The sequence below is a fragment of the Lissotriton vulgaris genome, chromosome 10 (assembly GCF_964263255.1).
Source record: "Lissotriton vulgaris chromosome 10, aLisVul1.2, whole genome shotgun sequence".
Classification (NCBI taxonomy): Eukaryota; Metazoa; Chordata; class Amphibia; order Caudata; family Salamandridae; genus Lissotriton; species Lissotriton vulgaris.
In genome coordinates this window covers 444,009,515-444,023,354 of record NC_141698.1, presented here as the reverse complement: position 1 = coordinate 444,023,354, position 13,840 = coordinate 444,009,515, and the positions used below count along the sequence as shown (strand labels likewise).

Below are 13,840 nucleotides of genomic sequence, written 5' to 3'. Positions count from 1 at the left end.
CACCTCTCGGCCAGTCTACAATGTGCAATATGGATTTGCCCGAATAGAACATCAGATGAGATCAGACCCTCTAAGTTATATGCGTTTGGGTTGCTGTCATCGAGAGGATGCTTATACAATAGTATGGAGGTTATATGAGGACATCTAAAAAAAAAAAGAAAAAAAAGATGTCTGTAGCTCATGCATTTCCTTCGTAGAATAAGAGATATGTTTAAAGATGGGGAACTAGTTTCTTTTCGCTTACAAAACGGTACCTGATTGGGAGATGAAAAGAATTGTTTTTTAAAAGTAGCGTGCACATTTGTTTTGTGGAAAAGTATCTTTGTGATTGGTTAAGAGAAAGCAGTTTGCACGTTGAGTACATATTATAGGATACAATTTGCTCAACTAAACTACACCTGCTACTTGCATTTGGATGGCACTGTTTGAACTTAAAACAATCGTGAACTTTTAACCTGCATGTGCCGTTAAATGTTCGAGAAAATTTTGCAAAAAAATATGGTTAGGTTTAGAAAAATTGATGAACTTTTAACCTCCACGTGTTGTAGAATTTTCTAGAAATTGTGTTGATAGAATACGCTGCATTTCTAACTTTGATGTGTACTTGAATTTTAAAAAGATATTTATATGTAAAAGTAGAAAGACAGTAATAGAGAGAAGTTTTGAAAGCTAAAAGAACTTTTGAAATGTGTTCTTGATTACCTACTAGAGGTCGCCAGTAGAGAGTTATCACTGTTAACAGTCTGAAAGTGCGGTGTTGCTCAGAGTGCCATGGTGGTAATGTGATATGGTGCTACACTCGGGTATGAAACCGAGAGTCTAAACTGTGATGTCATTGCTATAAAGTGATGTGGTCTGGTGTTTGTAGCATGTGTGTACAAGTAGTGTTAGTAGGCGTTTATACCATACAGGGAGTGGGAAGCGAACTACCGACCGCTACTGTTTGTTGATAGTAGGCTGGAAGCGGGAAGCGAAGTAGTTACGCCTACCAGTGTGAAGACTTGGGGATGAAACCGAGCTGATTGCTGTAAAGCGATGGGCTCTGGGCGCTATAGGATACTAGCTGCTGTAATATAAGTGTGTATGTAGTGTTAGTGTGCGTTTATAGTAAATAGGGAATGGGAAGCGAACTACTCATCCCTACTTGTGTGAAGACTCAGGGATTAAACCGTGAGCTAAATTGTGAGCTCATTGCTGAAAAGTGATGTCCTCCTGGTGCTGTAGTATAGCTGTGGAAGAAGTGTTAGTTTACATTTATACAATATAGGGAGTAGGAAGCAAAAGACTTACCCCTACCGGTCTCAAGACTCGTGGATGAAACCATGAGCTCATTGCTGTAAAGTCACGTCTCTGTGTAGTATTCCATTGTAAGTCATAGTAGAATGTTAGTATGTAATTCTACTAGAATCTAAGGGGCATATTATCAAGGAACGGCGTTAAAATTATCGCCGCTTTAGCGGCAGGAAACTGCTGCTAAAACGGTGATAATGGGCTTGATAATATGCCGTAGAGAATTCCAATAGAAGACCAAGTTAAAACTAGAAAATGGTCTTCTATTGGAATTCTCTATGGCATATTATCAAGCCCATTATCGCCATTTTAGTGAAAGTTTCCTGTCTCTAAAGCAGCTATAATTTTAACGTCGTTCCTTGAAAATATGGCCCTTAGTATGTAATGTTAGAATGTAGGGCTGTCATGAGGGGAACCCTGCGGAGTTTGTACATGGTGCTAGATTAGACTGTTGCTTTGCTGTCTGCTCCTGTTGGTGGTTGTTTCAGGTGTCTTGTTTTCTTGTAATAACAAATAACAAATGCATCATGGTCCTAGGGAAGGAGACCTCTCAGGCGCAGCTCATACAATGTTTCGGGGTGTGCACTCGCTGGACATTTGTGTTTTCTATTAGAGGGTGGTGCATGCCTTCCATCCTGTGATAGCAAATACTTGTTCAACTACTTGAAGCCAGAGGAGGTAAACCTTGTATCGCTGTAATAGAGGGAATGCAGATGGTAAAAATAGAGAGAAAAGAGCAAAAAAAAAGTGGGGTCTCACACGTTCTTTTAAATGAGGCTCCTGGTGGGTAATGTTCTGTGGCCAATTCAATTTTTATATTGTGGGGTTTCTGTAGGACTGGGGATCTTAATGTCACATGTAAATTAGACGCGGAAGGGCATAGAGACGTTTTACAGCCTAGGGAAGCGCCATCTTCCGGGGTATTGTTTACTAATTGTTCGGTGGGTTTGAGGCCAACTGAACTCCAGGGATCACCACACTCCGGGTCTTTATTTAAATATGCAGGGTGGGCATCGGCAGTCCCTGAAGCCTTGGTGGTCCTAGGCAGTGCCTTATTTGTTCTGTAATCACATGGGCAGTACTTATGGTGTTATAAAGTGATACACTCATAGAACTCTTGCAGTTTTTACAATTACCCAGGCTTCATTTATCTAATAGTCAGTTAGATTATGTTTGATAGGTGCACTCTAATATTAAATAACGTTGACCCTAAAATCTCCTATAAACAGATGATTTTCACAATAAATAATAGACAAGTGTTGTCAGAAAAAGAAGACCAATACACTCAGTTATGTATTTGAAAAAACCTTTATTAAAACAAAAATAACTAGAAATGTAACTTTAATTGAACAGTATAATAAAAAAACGTGGGTTGGACTCCAGTGGAAGCAGCTTAGGAAACCTGCAAGACAAAAATGAAACATAAGTATGTGTGGTATGTTGAAGAGGTAAAGAAAGGTAGTTCGAATGAAAGGACCATAGTGCGAATGGAAGGGAAGGGGAGTGGGTGGAAGGGAGAAGGAAAGGGAGAGTCAAAAGAAGAGAGGAAGGAGAATACAGAGTTTTGGCCTGTTGCACCCAGCCCTTAGTGTTTACCCTCCATCACCTGTTTGCTAGGATGCTGGGGTCTGCGAGATAGAGTGTGGTTCATCAAGTCCTTAAAATTAAATACATGAGGCCAGAGATTATGGGCCATATTATGAAGGAAGGGCAATAATATTATCGCCGCCTAAGCAGCAGGAAACTGCTGCTAAAGCGGCGTTAAGGGGCTGATATTAAGCTCTTGTGAATTCCCTTAAAAACCCAGGTTCTAGTGTGAACCTGGGCTTCTATGGTAACATTATCACCACTTTAGCGAAAGGAAACTGTTGCCAAAGTGGTGATAATGTTATCGCCGTACTTTGATAATATAGTCCTACATTATTAGCTACGGGACAATCGCTTGCATGCACCTGTGCACCCCAACCCCTTCCCCGAACGGTGCTCTATTCTAGGTCTTGCACACCAAGGCTTCACTGCTCACCTGTCACCACTGGTGTGTCCCACGATGTGTTGGTGCAAGCTCGTAGTCCAGGGTTTGCTTGTATAGTAGACCTGGGCTCCGGTCGGGGACGGTGTCTTGATACCACGATGTAAGGTGTCAGAAAGCCAGGGCATCATTGCGGGGTCAGCTCCTGCTCCGCCCTTCTTGTGGCAATCAATGGAATGTCTGAAAAGGGAGAAATAATTTAATGGTGGAAATGTCTGGAGGTAAATGAAGGTTTATTTCAAGGTTGATAGAAAATAGGAGTTGAGTGCATCCTTCGATTTTGAAGTATGATCTACCAACTGTTAGTGGTAATCATGGTTCAAAGAGGAATTGGAGTGCACGAGAATACACAACGTTAAATAATAATATGTTATGCCAATGTTCACATACAAAGGAACAGAGCGCATGCTAGAAGCATAATGTGCGTGTGTAATGCAGTGGCAGGAGCCTGTGTGCATGTACACTTAGTAAGGGGCTCACTACAGTGTCCTAAAAGCCAACACCAGGTGTATGTAGGGCAACGCTGCCCCCTGGCTCAGGCCTACAGTACTGTCCCATTATAATCAATGGGGTAACCTAGTAAGCGTCAGAGGACCTGGGTATTGATCGGTAAAGAAAAAAGTGGTCCTAGACAATTCTTGTTTAAATATATCACCTAGTTTAAATACGTATAAACGACATTCAGAAAAGGCACACCTGAGAAAGCAAAGCAATAGGCCGCTTCAAGATGACAGGTAATATTCCATTTATTTTAGTCATAATAGAGAAATCTCATTTAAATCAAAAGTTTCAAACGTATGATATGCAATTATACATGTACTTGACGGTTTTCATCAAGAAAAGACAAAGTGTGAAAATATTTGTGCTCAAGTGAGGAGAAATAGAAGGAGAGGTAAGGATTTCACAGGGAGATAATTCCAATGAATTCAAGGTAAAGGGACCTTGCAATATGTTTAACACAGAATGGTCTCCTTTTCAAAAGATCAAGTCTACCCCAATACATTTGATACAATATATTTTACAGAGCAGAAATATTTGTTCGTTGTCACAGTGTAGCCACATCTGTGATTTCAGTATTGGGGATCACAGTTGGGTGTAGGCCTATTGTGGGGGGTTTGTCAACGTTTCGACCCTGGTGCAAACGGGAGGGTAGTAAGATCCTCTGATACGGGTCTTCATCAGGATGGGGAGAGGGGGGTATCTGCAAATACCGTCAAGATTTCAGAATGATGGCCAAGTGTACTGTTTTATATAAAATGTCTAATTAATTCATGAATGTGCCTAAAAATTTCTTTTCAAAAAGCTCACCAAATGCACTTAGTGTGGTAGGAAACCAGGAGAAAACTTCACGGTTACATAAGGGTTAATAATCCCATCAACTCGGTGTGTGAGTTCAAAACGAAAAAACAATAAACATATAATAAGTTAAAAAGAGGGAAAAAAACCAGGGGCTGAGTGATTAAGCTCGACATATGCAAGAAAGTATTCAACTCCCCCGCCTTCTTAGAAGGCTGCGCGTTTGCGTCTGGGCATTTGTCAAAGTGATAATAATTCTGTGGGATGACGAGATAAAAAGCGTGTCACACACTTCTCAAATTACGGGCAAAAACCAAAACGGGCAGTAAACATGTGGGGTTAGGGCTCATGAATGCCAACCAAATACCTTAGAAGCGTTACTCTAGTCTGTACGCCCAGTGCGTCACGTCCATCGACCTCTCTGTCAGCAAGACAAGTGAGGGCAGGCCTCATCCGATTCATATGTTACCAACGAGCAGATCTGGATGGCGTACGTGCTCAGTGCGGCATTGCATGTAAGAGCAATAGAAGTGTGAAAAGACAACCGATTTATCTGTTGAGGAAAAGTGTGCACATTTCTCAGAAGTGTATTGTAAGTGCTGAAATCTCAACAGTGAATGCATAAAGGTGCCAAGCCCCATTAACAATTACATACATTGGTGTAAATTACAGACATTCAAGGTGCATTTTCAATGAGGGGTGTACTTATAGGTGGTATTAAGTGCACATTGTCCATAAAAAATGTCTTGGCTGCCTAGAGTGAACTAAAAGGCATAGCACATAACATCAGTCAGGATTTAGCATAGGTGAAAGGTCCATACTGTTATGAAATAATCTACACATTTTTGAGTGTGGATATCTGTTTTGAAATCTCCTCCTACTCATTGAGACCTTTTCGCAGACTGTCAAAAAAGTTAATCCATTTGCCCTCACGAGTGTTCAGAATATTGGCAAAATTACCGCCTTGTGGGTTAGTTTGTACCTTCTCCACCACCCACCATCTGAAACTTTCTGCCAGATGTCCAAAGCTAGTGAAATGATCCATCAGAGGGGCGCCCTGAGTCTTGCACCGTATCCTGCTACAGTGCTGCAAGATGCAGCACTTAACTTTTTGTACTGTTTGTCCTATGTACAAGAAATCACAAGGGCATACTATGGCATAGATGACCCCGATCGATTTGCAGTTGGTATGCTGTCTCATAATGTGTACATAGTTTTGTGAGTGCATTACTTGAGTTCTCTGGTTAGTGGGCATGCCTTGCATGACCCACATCTGTAGTGGCCCTGAGTGGGAGGGATGTTCCAAAGGGTTAGCTGATTCTCCCTGGGTTTTGCTGGTAACAAGGACTTAACCACATAATCCCTCACATTCCTGCCTTTTTTTAAACGCATGCACTGGGGCTTCCGGGATGCAATTTTTCATCCAACATAATGTGCCACTGTTGATTGACAATCTTTTTGCCCTCACTACTTTTTGTACAAAATGTGGTGGCACATACTAATCTTACTTATTTGGATTGTTTGTTAGGTTTCTGTTCCAAGAGGAATTCATGATGGCAGAACCAGTCACCTTATTTTAGTAGAGTTTTATGGGTATTACTTATCCCTTATCCCTTATCCCTGAGGCGCTCCATGAGGTCAGCCAATTCCTCAAAGGAGTCCTCCTTTTTACTACAGTTCCCCCGCAAACTTAGGAACTGACCAAAAGGTAAATTGTCCCTAAGGATACGGGGATGATGGCTGGTGTAGCGGAGGAGAGTGTTCCTCTCACTGGGCATCCTATAGAGGGTAGTCTGAAGTTTGCCATCTTCTGCTTCAATGGAAATATCCAGAAAGTTTATAAATCTGTCATTGGATTCCAGGAAGAATTTAATGTCCAGGGATTGGAAGTTCAACCATGTCTGAAACTCCAAGTGCTCCTGTTTATTGCCTCTCCATATCATTAAAACGTCGTTGATATAGGAACACCATAGGGATATATGGTCTCTATGGGGGTTTGCTTCACTCAGGACATACATGTGCTTATAACTGTCCATATAGATAATGGCTAAATCCGGAGCAAAGCTCGCCCCATAGGCACACCCTTAGTCTGTAAATAATGCCGTCCCTCAAAATGGAATTTATTTTTAGTTATGGCGATCTCCAGTAACTGAATTAGAAATTCCGTAGGGACCTGCCATGGTCTGGGGCATTTGTCTAATGCTACTCTAATAGTGTCCAATGCCGCTTGTTGGGGGATATTTGTATACAGCAATGTTATGTCCTTGGTCACCAAGAGGTTTTCACTGGGGTCGAAACAACGTTCATCGACCAGTTGTATCGCCTGCATAGTGTCGCGTAAGTATGTCGTTGTGTTCTCAGCGATGGGCTTTAAAAGTTACGTCAATATACTTGCACAGCGGTTCTAAAACAGAACCACAGCCAATTATGATAGGTCTTCCTAGTGGGTTGGTTAGTCGTTTGTGCACTTTTGGGAGGGTATATATGGTCGGCATCCTTGGATGTTCATTATTGAGGTATGAAAACTTGTGTTTGGTTAGGAATCCTTGGTCCCTACCACTTTCAGGAGCACTCCTATTGGTAATGGCGATGTCTTTTGTGGGGTCTGTTCTAAGCATGCAGTAGTTACCTTCCACCCCTAGTTGTGACAGTATGTCTGTTTTGTAACTCTCCTGGTCCTGAATCACAATTGCCCCCCCCCCCTCTTGTCTGCTGGCTTGATTACTATGTCAGTGTTATTTTTTAGTGACTCCAAAGCCCGTCGTTCCATGTTATATTTGACATAGTGCCTCTTCTCCAAGACTATGTTGATATCCCTCATGACTACTTGTTCATAGACCAGAACCCTGTGAGACATAAGCTGGGCTGGCGGAGAAAAAGTAGAGGGGGGGCATAGCCCAGTATTAGAAAAAGTGGGTCTGTAGGGTATTTTGTTAAAGTAGTGTTTTAGGCGGACCTTCCTGAAGAATTGATGAAGCTCAGTCTTAAGATTAAAGGTGTTAGGTGTGTTAGTTGGCACAAAGGATAGGCCTTTCTCCAGAATCATTTGTTCCTCTGGTTTAAGTACATATTCAGACAGGTTGATAAGGGGACTGTTATATTTCACCACCTGTAATGCTAGCCACTGGTCTGAATTTCCCCATGAGCGTACTGGTGGAAATGGACCTGTTTTTCGCCCTACCCCTGCCTTGGTCCAATGTGGCATGGGTCGTGCCCCTGGACTGTACCAGTTCCCTGGGTTGTCCCCAGGGACGCCCCCTCCCTCAGAGGTTCTCCCATTGGCCCTCGTCTAATAAAGTGTTATTGTTTGGGAAGTCGGGGTAACGGGGAGTTGCGGAGCTTGTATTGTCTCTCTCTGTTTCGCAGTCAGATCCGATGGCCGCGGAGGAGTCAGAGAAAGTATTGTTCCTCCTATAACCCCCCCGACCTCTGGTGGTGTACCTTCCTTGAGTTTCCTGTTTATAATAATCCTCTGCTAAGTAGGGATAGGTTACCTTTTTGTCATAAAACTTGATATCCTTCGCAAGTTTATCAAGTTTGTTAGACTGTGCATAGGTATCAAAGTCTTTTAAAGTTCTCTCAAGACGTTCTAAAGCTTCTTTTGCATTGGGCAAAGCTTTATCATCAGTTATCTCCTTCCCAAGGTCAGAGATTTCTGCATGTCCTTAAAAATAGACATAAGTGACTGAATGAGGTCAGAGATCACATCATTACACACGGCAACATTGCTTTTTCGCATGTGTTCACTCAGTGTGATGCACCCCCACCCCTCCTGCAGAACCGCCCTCAACAGGTGTCTGTAGGGCAGTGCTGCCCGTAGGCTCAGGCCTACCTTATGGTACAGCAGGTCTTTAAAATGAGACAGAGATGTGACTGAATGAGGTCTTAGATGACATCATAACACATGGCAATATGGCTTATTCACACATGCGCAGTCTGGCTGCTGCTTCCCATCCCTCCCTCAGCACCGCGCTGAAGAGGTGTCTGTAGGGCAACCCTGCCCGCTGGCTCAGGCCTACAGTACGGTCCAACAGGGCTTTAAAATGAGACTGAATGAGGTCAGAGATCACATCATTACGCACGGCAATATCGTTTGCTCGCACCTGCACAGCCAGGCTGAAGCACCCCACCCCTCTCGCCGCACCGCGCTCAATTGGAGGCTCTGTGCACCCAGGCTGATCTGCTTACCTGCTGTCATTGTTGTGTGAGCAAACACTACAGGCAGGAGCGCTTACAATTCAGATGGAGTGTTGATTGCAGGAGAGTGTACACCTCATGGATTCCTTTCGTAGACAACGGGTAGTAGGGCTAACAATTTAGAGCCCGTGTTGATTGCCAAGATGGTGTACACCTCATGGATCGATTTTTTTTTTATTGCGCATTGTGATATGCGAGGTAGATGCAGCATATTATTTGAGGTAGTGTGGAAGAAGAGGGACGTGTGGCATTGGGGTTATCCTATTTATACGTACGCAAAGTGGGTTGGGCCTGCGTACGTCAGGCCTGCTTTGGGGTGTGAATAATTATTCTGGGGACTTGGGTGTTGTTCATTTCCTGCCTGGCCAGGAAGTGTACTTATGTGTGTTTGTTTTGTAGTTTTGACCTCGCAGAGTGTGCAATTTAGATGGTTGTATGTCAGTGCAATGCATGCTTTTACCCAGCATGCCATTACAATGCGGGGATTACAACGCAAGTATTTTCAACGACTTGCGTTGGGCGGCGCTGGATAGTGGAACTCCCACCCTGCCATAGCAAACAGCAGTGTCCCGGGAGTGGGCAACCCAGGAAACCGCAAGAGCCGGGCCTGGGGCGGTGGCAATCTCCAGGGCCATAAAGGGCTCCCCTCCCAACTAGTGGGCAGCCCCGGGGAGGTGGGGGTCTCCTGGGCTCGGGGGTTTGTAACAGACCGCCGCATTTGCATATTAGTGCCCCGGGGAGGTGGCGGTCCCCAGGGCGTTTGGGGGGCATAAGCCCCACCACCCAGGTTTTTTAGGTCTCGCCTAGGCAGCACGCATGTGCTGCATAAGAGGGTATTTAGCCGTCACTCTGCTCATATTCAACAAAACCCTTGTGCTTGTGGTGGCATCCACCTTGCCGGAGCGAGCTGGGGAGCACCACAAGCATGAGTGCAGTGCTTGAAAATGAACAGACTGCTCTCCCAAGCTCCTGGGAAAGGCTGTATTTCATGTCCTTGCCACTAGGTGAGAGCTTTCAAATGCTTGGGCGCTGGTTGCACGTAGGTCTAAGAGCCTATGTTTGATGTAATGGCCTATATAGTTATGCTACATAGGACGGAATATGGGTTGGCTTTCTAGTCACTTGTTTTTGTTTGTTGCTGTTCACGAGCAATGCGACCCACATCAAACAGGATGCGAAAACCAGAGCAGCTGTTGCTGATAAGTATCTCTGCTTGAGCTCAACGATCTTGCTTATTTCCGAAGCGGTTGTGCCAAAACCTCTTTTGCACAGCTGTGCATTCCTCATCAGAAGGTCTACAGGGAAGCTTAGAGACCAAGTTAGCAAATAATTCTACATTCTTTGATTCTAGTAACTCGTGCCAGGGCTTCCAGACACATTGCTGCCTGCCCAGTGTGAATTATAGTCTAGTGCTGCATTGGATTTCCCAATTGCAAGGTTAGGGGACACTTTTTAAAATGACGCCTATGTTATTTGTTTTAAATTACATTTCTCCAATATTTTCCCCTTCCAATTTACTTTCCCCAGTATGGCAGACACTGATTTCATTTGTACATTGCGCTGATATTTTTCCCTTTTGATTTATTTGTCCTTTCCGATTTACTTTGCCCGGTATGGCAGACACCTATTTCCTTTGTAGAGTTGTCATTTTCACTGGTGCTCCGGAGAAACCCTCCTCCCAGGGGGATGTGAGCGAACTGTGAACAAGGCCATTGTTAGAGATGTGGAGGAGGGGGACTGGTCTTTGGGCAAAGGCATTCCAAGCTCGCTCCACAATTAACCGCTCACTTCCCTGACCCCCGAGGACATGTGACCCAGCATCGGGCCCGAATATACAGCTCTGCTGAGGCACCTCAGTCCTCACCCTGATACATCACCTTTACCATTCCAATACTACTGAGACTCGCATACAGCTCTCCAATGCTCTTTATACTGACTGGCTGGCTCTGGATATTGCAGTAGCGGGGCATGGACACACCTCTGCCAGTGCACCGCATTTGAACCACAGAAGTTGCTATTCCTGGACTCTCACATTATTAAGCACACAGAAGGAGCTCAATGGCTTTAGGGGCAGGGGGACCAATTAAATCAATTAATTTTATTCAGTTGTTCAGGGATGTATACATTGTTGTTGAAATTGCCTGTCCTTTAACATGCCAAACCACAGTTGACACACAGAGAGGTGCGCGTTAAACCGCATGCTGAACGTCGTCCTCGATGCATTTCTACCTTTCTTCCGGGCGCCGTCCATTCCCTGTCACACTCCCTACAGCCCCACCCTCCCCCATCTCCCTCATGTGTTTCTGAGGGATCTCACACACAATCTAAAGAGCTATCCTGAGTGTCACAAAGCCTTTGTTTGCCCTCAGAGTCTCAGGAGGGCAAAGGGGCAGGAAAAGTGTGTGCTAAAATAGATCCAAATTCCAGGTCCTCAGCTGTGATCACACCTTCTCCCTATCCCGTATTGTTTTTCTGAGCCCATGTCTCCCCCGAACCTCAGACAAAATACCTAGCAAAAAAGGTCTGTTTCTCTTATTTTCAGTTCTTCATGTAGCCACTTTAGGAATTGGATCTTGGTTTACCAGTTGACTCCGTGTTACCAGTGCCCAGTTTTCTTTACCAAATCATTGCTTTTAAGTGTCAGTCATATTTAACTCAACCAACCCTGTAACTCTCAGAATTGATTCTTTATTGAGGAAAGCGCATGGTAAAAAACAGCCATGAAAGGAACATGGAATTGCATGTAAGGTAGTAGGTAACAAAATACAGCACACCCCTCCTTGAGCCATGTCCTAGCTTGCTCTGAGCAAGTAGATGCGGCAAGCGAACCAGGCAGTCATTTGGGAGATAGACTCCATTAGGGGTTTCTAAAATTCTTTAATTTCCTTTCTTCTCTGTTGATTTCTTTCAGTCTTCCATCCTTTTTTTGACTTTTTTCCATCATGCTTTTTCCAATCCTTTCTGTACATTTTGCCTTTATCTACCTTTCACAGTCTTTTCCATCTACTCTTCCTTCTCTTCATCTTTCGTTTCATCCACCTTCCTTCCAGTAAGTCCTTCTCCCTTCCTTCCCTTTTCATTCTCTTTCATCTACCCAGCCACCATTCTTTACATCCACTCTCCTCTGCATCCACCAATTCATCCTTCTCTCCATTTACCCTCCTCGCCATCAACCATCAGCCATCCTTCTCCCCAACCATCCCTTCATCCTTCTCTCCAGCCACACATTTCTCCACCCTTCCTTCTCCCCATCCTACTTTCTGTCCAGCCTTCCTCCCTTACACTGCAAGAGTGTATTTCTACAAACTTCCTGGGGACCAGAGTCTGCAATCAAAGTCAAAGAAGCCATAAAAAAGTAAATTTTTCATGTTACTCAAAATGACCCTGTGATGGCCACCTACAGAGACGCCTCTCCACACTCAAGCGCACGCTGCTCAACAGAGCAGTTCTGGGAAAACTCTCTATTGAAGAGTTCAGATGTTATTAGGCTTCTTGTTAAGGACCTTGCGGCGCACTTTCACTTTAAGTATGGTAGCTGCCCCCATAATAAACAAGCTGCAAAAATATCTTCTCCAAGGCCCGTTTGTTTTTGCCCTGGGGTTTTGAGCTGCTGTGTTTCTACAGTGACAACTCTACGTGGAAAATGCATGCTCTTGCTAAACACTTATAAAAGCCCCAAAGGCAAGACCTATTGGCTATGCCAATGCTCGTTATTTTTTAAACCCCCGGGGGGTGGTGGTCTCCGGGGCAGCGGGGGCCATGTCCCTCTTGAATATTTTGGAGAGGCCCAGGGGTGGCGGTCCCCGGGGCTTGCTGAGGCGCGTGCCCTCCTGCATCGTTTTATTAACATAGCCCCGGTGGGTGGCGTTCCCTGGGTCAGCATGTGCCCCTGCAAATATTTAAGAGAAGCCCACACATTAAAAATCAAGCCCCAGGGGGTGGCCATCCGCGGGTCTGCAGGGGCCCCTACGGGCCCACACAATTTGAAAATTAGGAATTTGGCAATGCTCCCAGGACCTGGCCCACCGGGGGGGCCTCATTTAAATGAAGCGCCAGAGCCTGCATTTAATTTTGTGAAACAATTTCCTCGGGATTCGCGACCCCAGTGCAAATTCCGCTGAAATTATTTTAAAAAATGCTTTTTTGGGCCCGGGAGGTCCTTGTGAGACCCCCTGAGCAGGCCTAGGGGGTCAGGGGGTTTCTAACCTGCCCCCTTTTCTTCTATTTCACCTCTGTTTCCCTGTTTTCTTGTGACTCGGTTCTACTGAGTCACAAGATGGCTGGTTTGGAGTGTTGGCAGCCAATCACAGTTAAGCTCGTGCTCAAGAGGGGCCACGACTCCACCGCATGCCTAGATATTGAAACTTTTATTTTTTAATTTCTCAGCAACTATTGAACGGATTCACACCATTTTTTAAAAAAAGGCCGCTTTGTGAATCGTTTTTGGCCACTATAGGTGTGGCAGGGTATACTCAGACATGAGTCCCTTTCTCACTGCTCCATCAGGATTCAAGCAAGCCGGGCCGAAGAAGGCTGAAATGCCAGAAACCGGTCCCCGGTAGCTTGTCTCCTTTCTGGTGAAGAATTGGCTTGGTAGTTTAGTCTGCCCTGTTCCCATGATGCACTGGGCCAGGGACAGACTGATTTGCATATAGCCAGGTTCTGAGCTGGGATGGGGCAGTGAGATAAATAACGGTGATGGATCAAGCCCTGATCTTTGGACTGGGCAAGAGTGGTCTGTTTAACTCAGACACTCTGTTCATCACCACCCCCTTTTCTAAATCGTTTTTGGCCACTATAGGTGTGGCAGGGTATACTCAGACATGAGTCCCTTTCTCACTGCTCCATCAGGATTCAAGCAAGCCGGGCCAAAGAAGGCTGAAATGCCAGAAACCGGTCCCCGGTAGCTTGTCTCCTTTCTGGTGAAGAATTGGCTTGGTAGTTTAGTCTGCCCTGTTCCCATGATGCACTGGGCCAGGGACAGACTGATTTGCATATAGCCAGGTTCTGAGCTGGGATGGGGCAGTG

General features: G+C 44.8%; 1 protein-coding gene across 1 annotated transcript in view; it reads left to right on the top strand.

The window, feature by feature from the left end:
- The window catches only part of TMEM114 (transmembrane protein 114), a 1,091,582-nt gene that overhangs the window by 938,565 nt on the left and 139,177 nt on the right, over positions 1-13,840 (top strand). The gene's annotated exons all lie outside the window — the stretch shown is intronic.